At 40.4% G+C, this 10259-nt stretch overlaps 1 long non-coding RNA gene across 1 annotated transcript; it reads left to right on the plus strand.

The window, feature by feature from the left end:
* The first annotated feature begins 7717 nt into the window (after positions 1-7717).
* LOC145436625 (uncharacterized) lies at positions 7718-8676 on the plus strand. Its single transcript, XR_013914355.1, has 2 exons — positions 7718-8104; positions 8184-8676. It is a non-coding gene; the product is annotated as an uncharacterized LOC145436625 (long non-coding RNA).
* The last annotated feature ends 1583 nt before the right edge of the window (positions 8677-10259 follow it).

Below are 10259 nucleotides of genomic sequence, written 5' to 3' on the forward strand. Positions count from 1 at the left end.
TATTATTCTTATAGTAATTTATTTTCATGTGTGTTATTCTGTGCTCGATTGCGGGTACAGCACGAACACGTGCTGGTGACGCTGAAGTCGGTGCGTTGGCTGCATGCAGTAATTTTCATGGTAAGATACAGAGGAATAATCAATATGTGGCCGGGAAAACAATTTATTTGTGGCAAAAATTGCCACATAGTCCTGGAGAAAAGAGACAGTTGGCCTACACATATGAGGTGGACAGCAGTATAGTAACAGTGTTTCTTGACCGTTATAGCGTGCGCACCCCCTGAGATTTCAATATTATTTCTAGCAGCCAGCACTTTATCCGGCTGCAACCAAACGCGGGACGTGACTCCTGATAGTTTTTAAACCCAACTTCTGTTACAGACTATTTCTCACCAAACGTTGTACAACGGCTCACAAACAAACTGACTCTCTCCCTCTCGAATTGACAGTCAAACTTCAATTTATTCACATAATTTTGCAGCAATCTATTCATTTTTTGCTATCCGGCATAGTGACTTTCTGAACAACGTAGCAGTGTTGGGATCAAGTCACTACCTTCGAGTCCCGAGTCATCTCGAGTCATTGCACATTTTGACTCGAGTCATGTTAAGTCACTCGTTTTTTGGAGGTGACTCGAGCCACGACGAGTCAAGTCGTAGTTCAAGTCAAATTGAATTTTCGAAGTATGGGTGATGATGCAAAGTCATTAATTGAATTCTGCTAGATGTGGGAAAGAAAGATTGATTGGTCATATCTATTAAATCAAATAACGAGTATAAAGTTAAATAAACATGCAACAGGGCGTTGTATCGCTCACGCACACGCAGAGTTGCTAATAAAATACGTGAGTCAAAATAGAGGATCGAATACTAAGCGCCGAGAAGTTGAAACAAATTCATATGGTACAATATTCACTACCCATCTACACATCCGAGAGGTTATGAACTCATAAACTATATTCCTTCGATTCAAATCAAACAAGAGGGTTGGTTAAGGTGGGCACTGCGCGATGTAGGAGCACTGAGCCGTCTAAGAAACAGAGATATGTTGCTACTAGATTACTCTACTGCTAGTACATTAACGTAAGCTGTGATCATTTAGTTTTTGGAGTATTTATTAGTGATGTAACAATGGAGGGTGAGGGAAAGGTGCAGTCAGTGATGAATGACTGGCTAACTAGTTGCTCTCACAAGTCACACCGGCGTATCACGAACAATCCGAACATAAACAAGTTACAGACATTTAATCGACTCCGTTTACACGAAGACTTGAAATTGACTAGTAAATTTTGCTCTACATTTCTGAAGCGCCGAGTCAAGTCATGCGAAAAAGTTGACTCGAGTCAAGTCATGACTCGAGTCATCCCAACACTGTTATGTAATTAACCCTAGGCCCCTACGGTGGGAAACCGTTACACAAATGGCGAGGTGGGATCAAATTGACCCCATCAGTTAATATGCTTTTTGTGTTACCAATTTCGCTATACAGCTGTCTAATAACCTCCTGCAGGACGTTATAACAAGGAATATTCCTCTTTTGAACCCTACTGTCTACCAGTTTCAAGATACCCTCCTAAGGCGTAACACCATAACACGAATGTCGAGGTGGGGTCAAATTGACCCTATCAGTTATTATTACCACAGCCCTCAGGTATTACAATTAGGGCTGGGCACAATGATTCGAGTACTCGAATCTGAATCGAGTATTTATTTTAATGATTCGAGTCGAGTAGTAAAAGACGATTTTTTCGAGTACTTGCAAGTGCGCCCCCTTGCGACAGAAAATATTTCAATTATCTATCGGCTGAATTTTTTCATTACGCAGGCGGCGATATTAAGTGTCAGCACAGAAATCGTCCGGTATGTTATTAATATAATTTAATATCCATGTAAAGATGAGGTTATACACCTCTAAGCATTTTTTAGTACACAGTCTCTGACTGATCCGTTACGATAATGACGCAATAATTGGAATCGTGGGAATATGTTTTTGTGAGCGTGAGCCTGGTTACCGTGGCTGTAATATATATCGTTGCACAATTACAGGGAGCGTGTTTACTGTTTAGTACAGCGATGAGCAAAGCCTCGAAAAGAAAGAAAGTCAGCGGCGTGGCAGTACTTTGGTTCGCCTGTCGACGAAGGACGCGATGGTCGGAAGGTAGCTTGTATACTTTGCAAAGAAAAGCTATCTTTCCTCGATAGCACCACCAACCTACTGAGGCACATAAAAAGCAAGCATCCTACCATAGATTTGAACAGAAGATCGTACGAAGAACGTGAAAATCTCAGCGCTGGACCTTCTACATCCACATCAAGTTCGAAGCAGCTTAAATTGGATTTTTCTTTCATGACCCCTTCTAGACAAGAGCATATTACTCAAAAGATTGTCAAATTTATTGTGGGTGATTTAAGGCCACTCTCTGTTATTGAGGGGGAAAATTTCCAAAACTTGATTTCAAGCCTGGAACCTAAGTATAGTATACCATCAAGACGTACTTTTGCACGACGCATAGAAGATCTATTCATTGTCTCGAAAAGTAACCTGCAACATTCACTTGCTACAGTAACACATCTTGCACTGACATTTGATGCATGGACCAGTATCAATATGGAGTCGTTCTTGGCTGTTACAGGACATTTCATTGATGAAAAGTTTTCCCTGCAATCATGGTTGCTGAGCTGTAAATTACTAGATGATCGTCACACTGCCGTGAACATCTCAAGTTGGGTTGAACAGATATTAGCCGAAATCAATGTGAAGCCATCAGCAGTTACTTGTGCAGTGAGTGACAATGGCTCAAACATGAAGTCAGCAAAAGACATGTTACAAAAAAAGCATAGTTGGTGCAGTCTAGGTTGCTCAGCGCACTCAATACAACTTTGTATCACACATGCTTTGGCAATCTCCTTAATTCAACAGTGCCTTGCTGACGTTAGAAGACTTGTAGCTCATTTCAAAAGATCAGAGCTAGCAACATCATTACTAAAGCAGAAATGCGAGGAGATGAAAGTGGAGTTCAGAAAGCTTGTGATGGAAGTGGCAACCAGGTGGAACAGCACCTACTACATGTTGCGGAGATTATTTGATATGCAGTGGCCAGTAATAGCTGTATTGAATGAGCAACAATCCCAAACTAGTAAATACATGCTGAAACAATCGGACTGGATAATGATGAAGCAACTGACTGACATATTGGAACCTTTTGCTGAAGCCACTGAGATCTTGGGTGCTGAAAGGCAAGTTTCAATATCACTCAGAAATCCGTATATTACATCATTGAAGAAACATGTCAGGGATGCAGCATCAGAAGCTAGCGGACCAATGAAAGAGTTTTGCAAAAAACTGGGAGAGCAAATGTCTGCACGATTTCTTGAAATGCTTGTAGACGGTGACATTACTTGGAAAGCAACCGCACTTGATCCAAGATATAAAGTCAAAGGACTTGACTCCACACAATCTGTTAAACTTCGCGGTTTGCTTGAGTGTGAACTGCTGGAGGAAGTAGTGGGCAAGGAAAAGGATACTACTGCTATTACCAAAGCTACTTCCACAACTACCAGTGGTCCAAGTCAAAGCTCTTCATTGAATAAGCTGCTTGACGCAGTTTATGATTCCAGTGAATCAAGTGACAGCTCTAGCGACACTGATGTTAATTTAATTCATGATGAGCTTGAGAAATACTTCTGTGAAAAAAGGCTCACACAGGATCAGGATCCTCTGAACTGGTGGAAAGAGAATAAAGCCAAGTATCCAAACATTGTAAACCTAGCATTGAAATATCTGGGTGTGCCAGCTACTTCCACTCCATCAGAAAGAGTATTTTCAACAGCTGGGAATACAGCATCTGCATTAAGATCTAGCCTCACAGAGAGGCACGTGGAAGCTCTCGTCTTTCTGAAATGCAACGGTTTATACTAACTAATTGACAAGTCCATTTTTAATTGCACGTGTATCCTACATTTTGAATGGCCTGTGTACACTGTGTGTACAGTACATGTACAAGTAACTGTACAATATTTCAAGTGCCCATATGTGGCAATGTCACTTTGACACTCAGTTTGTCATAAATTTCTTTTTGTACTAATATAAAATGTGGAAATGGGTCTGATTTCTGCTTGTTTTGAACATAGGACCGCTTTTTGAGTGATACTCGAATACTCGACTCGACTCGAAGGTTTATGCTCGATTCAGAATCGAATCAGCTAGGTACTCGATTTTGCCTAGCCCTATACAATACAACAGTGTTGGGATCAAGTCACTACCTTCGAGTCACGAGTCATCTCGAGTCATTGTACATTTTGACTCGAGTCAAGTCAAGTCAATAGATTTTCGAAGGTGACTCGAGTCAAGTCAAGTCACCTGTTTTTTGGAGGTGACTCGAGTCAAGTCGAGGCAAGTCAAGTCAAGTCACGAGTCAAGTCACAATTCAAGTCAAATTGAATTTCGAAGTATGAGTGATGATTCAAAGTCATTACATTTTGCTAGGTGTGTGAAAGACAGATTAATTGGCTATTTATCTTGAGTCAAATAACCAATATAAAGTTGAATAAACATGCAAAAAGACGTTGCATAGCCCACGCACACGTAGAACTGTTTTTAGAATACGTGAGTAGACGTACAGTTACATTTTGCAGTCAGTTGTTATCAGCCAAAATACAGGACCGAATACGAAGCCCCGAGAAGTTGAAACAAATTGATTTGGTACGATTGCCACACTATACCCATCTACATAACCCTAAGCATATAAACGCACAGACTATATTTGTTCGATTTAAATCATACAAGTGTGGTGGCAAAACTGAGCAATGCACAACGTAAGCATTGAGCCGTCTAAGAAATAGAGACACATTGCTATTAGATTAATGTACTATATATGTACGACAACGTAAACTGTGATTGTTTCGTTTTCGGTCAATTTATTTGTTATATAGCAATGGAGGATCAGCGTAACGTACGATCAGTGAATGACTGGTTGCTTTCACAAGTGACACCGGTGTATCTTGTACAATTCGAACATACACAAGATACATTGATTTATTCGACACTGTTTACTTAATGACTTGAAATTGACTCGTAAATTTTGCTCCGAGTCACGAGTCAATGCAGATTTCTGAAGCTCCGAGTCAAGTCAAGTCAAGTCATTTTTGCAAAGTGACTCGAGTCAAGTCAAGTCACACGAATAAGTTGACTCGAGTCTGACTCGAGTCAAGTCATGACTCGAGTCATCCCAACACTGCAATACAACAATACAATAGGCCTCAATACAATACGATACAATAATGCAGCAGTACAACAGTTAATTATGACAAGAAAGTAAATTGAATCAGAATATTTATCCCGTCCAATGCATGTTTGACATGTGATACATCTTCTGCACTAAGCCTTAACATTATTCACGCATTCAATCCATCTAAAACTGACTTTCTCCGACCAGCACAGAGATCTGAAAGCTTTTCGTCATGCCTAGTTGACTCCACGTGACATAAGCAATGCGAAAGAGTGATAAACGGTCGGAATCGATCCGATTACAATGACAAGAAAAATACTTAGTCTGCCCACTATAGTCTCGAAATCTGACCCATGCTCAATCAATAGCTCATGGCGGCGAGGTATCAGCGATAATCAGCTAATGCTTTATTCCGATTTATTGTGTATATAACCATTTAGGATTACATGGTTGGCAAGAACAATCCGACCGCACATAAAAATATGGCCCACATATTTGTTCGCCTGGGGTCAATTTAACCCCAACCTTAGTGGCCTAGGGTTAATGAATGATGCTTTTTCCACCAATCAATGAAATTGATATAAAGAATGCATCGTCTTCTAATGTAAACAAACAATCTAGCAGATGTACTGGATCCATCTTGATTTGATATGTTGATTTTATCATGAAAACCAAATCAGTGCGATGGGGTGTTGGCTTCGGTAGAAATCAGCGGTTTTCAACCTTTTTGGACATGCGCTTCCCTTGGCGATGGTCTAAAAAATGGCGCCGCTCTGACCATGTCAAAAAGAGCACATCCTCCAATACTTATGTAGCCTGAGGCCGCTTTCCATGGCATAGCTGTAATGAACTAACTGGACGCAAAATACCTATGGTAAACTGTCCATATCCATTCCCGGTGAACTCCGGACTATTCTACTTTTCACAACGACCTGTTGTACGCAGCGAAATCGTGAGTGGTAATGTTATGAATAGTTGCTTGGATAGCATTGTCGTGCAGAACACGAAGAATTTTAAGATCCACGAATGAATTCCGTAAATATTAGTAGTCATATCACATATTACTATCAAATATTTATCCTTTCTCAGCCCATGTGATCAGATTCACCGGTAGTGTTGATGGAGGGAGTGCTTTCGAAAATTTAGGGCAAGTTATAAATGATAATGCATCTTTGGCTGGGCCAATTGTTATTAGAGACTTTATTGAATGCTGTTATTTCTTGACCCCCATCGGGATTGTCGATTGTATCGGTAGTGTAAATAGTGTAGTGTAAATATACTGAAATCACCCAAAAGTAACATAAACAAATTTCGTTCGCGAGGAGCACGCGATTCCGGTTCCCGCTTAGATTAAGAAGGGCTCTCTTATATTAAAACCGAAAAATGAAGTCGTGTTAAATTGCCCGAAGCGCGAAGAAAATTTCAAGATTAATTAAAATCTCTCAAAAATTCGGTAGTGAATTCGTAATTTCAATTTGCATGTCGACGGCCGCCAACAAATATACTAATTGAATCAGGTGTCGACGGCCGCACAAATTCCCTTCTACGGCCGCAAATTACCCACCCCTGATGTAATAGTCTACATATGGTATATGTTACGCCAAGTTTGAAACCGTATTCCAGTTGTTGAGTCTTTTACATTTCTCACAAATTTCCCCAAACTTGTTTGAAAGTAAGAAAAACCATTGACAACAGGACATCGATATATTTCAAGGTATGTTGCACTAAGACTATAATCCTAATTCTGGTAGTGACTACAGAGAGCACGGCGTCGTTCTGTCCAGCCATGCTGAATTTGATCAGTTTCGCAATTGAATTAAATTGTGTTGATGTAGGGTAGCCTAATTGAAGGCAAAACCGGGAAACCTTATATTGCATCCAAGTCTGTCTTAGGCACTGCGGTTCGCCAGCTACAACAGCTACCCAGCGCACCGAGCTTCAGGCTACTGCCAAGCTATGAAGTAATGAATGACTTACACGTGGGAATTGCTCTATATCTTCAAAGAATATCAAAAATTTGCTCAAGTGAAGTTGAAATCCGCCTATACTCCTTCTCGTGCCCACCACTCCCCCCCCCACGGTTGAGAACCACTGGTATAAATTGTTAGGGTGATATCGGTAGCAGGTATTGAGACCCGTTTTTTACTATGCTCAATATCAATTTAGTAATGGTCTGATGCCGAATACGATGTCCGGTCTGGCCTAGACAGTTGAGGCGTAACCTTATATTCCCTTGCAAATTCTCGTCCAAATTATGGGATTATGAAATTATTTGATTGCTCCGATTGATACATATGGTGACGAGTAAAAAGTCAGCATGAACTTCAGCATTGTGGCATAATGTAGCCTTAGGCCCTTTTCATACCGGATTTACGAAACTCTTTCGAGAACAAGTTCCGAAACAGGCGATGTTCACATAGAGAAAAAATGACCGAAACAGTTCCGGGAAAACGGCGCGTTCATACCTATTTAGAGTTACCGCGAACTTATGTTCATACTGGTCGTTTGTTCGGTAAATTCGCGGGAAATAATGGCCAGTATGAACGCGATTCTCCGTAAGTGTTGATAGTTACGAAACCATGTCTGCGGGGTGTTCCAGTTGTAATATGCTTGTGGAAAACAATGTGGGAGAGGCATATACGTGAGATGCGGAGAAGTTGGCTCCAACTTTTAGCTATGGGATGTTGCGGATATGCCTTCGCGAAGTGTATGGGGCTCTAATGCTCTATACTCAATATCTGTATCAGTAATAGAGCCCGAGCATGTTCCTGGCTTGTATATTATCAACCGAAGCTGAGAGCAGAAACTGAAAGCCAGCAAAGAGGATAGAGTCCTGGAATGAAAAGAGCCACCAAGGCGATCACATCTGCGTACGAGGTACGACAAAGTCAGTTTATCTTTGTGATTGCTGTATAATAATGGTTTGGGTAAATCTAATCTTATGTACACTGTACAGAGAAACCAGGGAAATCGAGAAATTCGTCAGAGAAACATTTGGTATACTCTGCGACGAGCTTCGAGACCATAACGAAAAGCAGCAAGCAAATTACACGAACTCAATTTCTCTTGCTTGCTGAGTAGCTGTCGCTCTTTCGAGGCTAGCCAATGAAGCCAATCGTTTATAGATCCAGGTAAACATCAGATGTATTTTAAGAAGGCAACTGTCACAAGTTGATTTTAATAAAAATTGCTGGTGCCTAGTAGGACTAGCCACAATGATTCGAGTACTCGAATCTGAATCGAGTATTAACTTTATTGATTCGAGGCGAGTAGTAAAATACTACTTTTCGAGTAGGCTACTGAAAATATACTGAAAGTTGATTTACTAACGAGAATTATACCGTAGTTTTGATAAACTTTTCCGCTGAGTAAGCCTTGAAACCTTGATTGGCCGTGTCGCAACATACGAGATATAGTACAAAGCTACGAACGTTGCTGGAAATAACACATTTCCGAAGTCTTGGCCATCCCATATAACACTGTCAAGCAGTGCAATGAAAACGGTATGGTCGAAAAAACATTGAAGTATCTTTAATGTGACGGACAATAGGCGTATGTTCTTTATGGTGGCATAAAAGGTAGCCTACACATTTGAATTTTGGCATGGTACATTGTGTTGTAATGTCATCATGATGATACTCGACTCAAAACGTAATAAGTGATTCAGAATCGAATCACTCAGGTACACAATTTTGCCCAGCCCTAGTGCATAGTAATATTTCTATATTTGTCATGGCGGAATGTCAGCCAGTTTTTGCTTAGCATACCACTGCAAAAAGGTCAGACAAATTTGGTCTTGAATCATTATGTCAGAAAAAGAAGTCTGAAAGACCAATTGTTCTTGCCACGTAGGCTACTTTCTGTCTCAAAAGTAAGACCCAAATTGATGGAAAATAGACTTAAACTGGAAACTGAGCAATCAACACAATGACTTGGACTCGAGTCATAAAACCATTACTCGAACTCGACGCTCTGCTCGATGAGTTGGGCTCGGATTTGACTCGGTGATAAATTGAAAATGACTCGACTTGAATATAGTCAAAACTATTGAAGTGGGATCGACTTGTGACTTGGTTACAACCCTGCTCACTTGACTGAAATTGCTGAAAATGAGACCAAATTTGTATATTTTTTGTAGTGTAGTCAGACATGTACATCAACCTACTTATTTAGTTACTTTTAGTTACTAAAACTATGTAGTTCTATTTGTGGATTTGAAAAAGTGAATATTTTCTGGTTCTAGTTGCGGATATTTGAAAGTGAGTAGTTCTAGTTCTAATAGTGAGATTTTGAAAAGTTGATAGTTCTAGTTCAGGGCCGGCCAACCCGTGGCCCGCGAGTTAATTTCCGAAATTAGTAGTATTATCAAAAATGGATTGCACAGATTGTGAACTTGCTAGGCCAATCAAAAATTTGATTAGTCTGGCCGCAGCACTTGAGATGTGATGACTGAAATATCAGTTCCGACGCATTGGTAGGTCTATGAGCCAGTCACATTTTGGTAGATCTTCATACACTACAATAAAGCAGAATACTTTGTGATAGATTAATCAAAAGTAAAAATTTTCTACACGCTTAGCGCAACATCTTGTCACTCGATTTCTTGCTTTTAATATTGTTACCCCTTTGTGAAAATGAAAGAACGCCTAATCTATCAGATTGAGTCTAACTATATATATATTCGCAACATCCCGTTTGCGCTCGCAGAAAGACCGGCGACTATGAAACCTAGGCACAAAATGATTGCCGCATGTTGGACGAAGCTTTCGATATCGATATGTCCAGGTGCCGAATAGTCCAGTCCTTGCAAACTGAGGCCAACGATATGCATCAGGCTTGCAATATAGTGGGGTGACAATGTTATTAATTTATCAACTTCAAAAATTTTTCGTGCTTTGCGCGTCTAGTGGCCGGCACTGGCAGAATAGTTCGTCAATCGAATGTGGTGATTTGGCTGAAAAGGTTGGCCACCGCCGTTCTAGTTGCTAGTTTAAAAAATTGAGTAGTTCTAGTTGAAGTTGCGCATTTTGAA

Source organism: Botryllus schlosseri, chromosome 3 (assembly GCF_051294905.1).
Source record: "Botryllus schlosseri isolate E-star chromosome 3, Bs_hap1, whole genome shotgun sequence".
Lineage (NCBI taxonomy): Eukaryota > Metazoa > Chordata > Ascidiacea > Stolidobranchia > Styelidae > Botryllus > Botryllus schlosseri.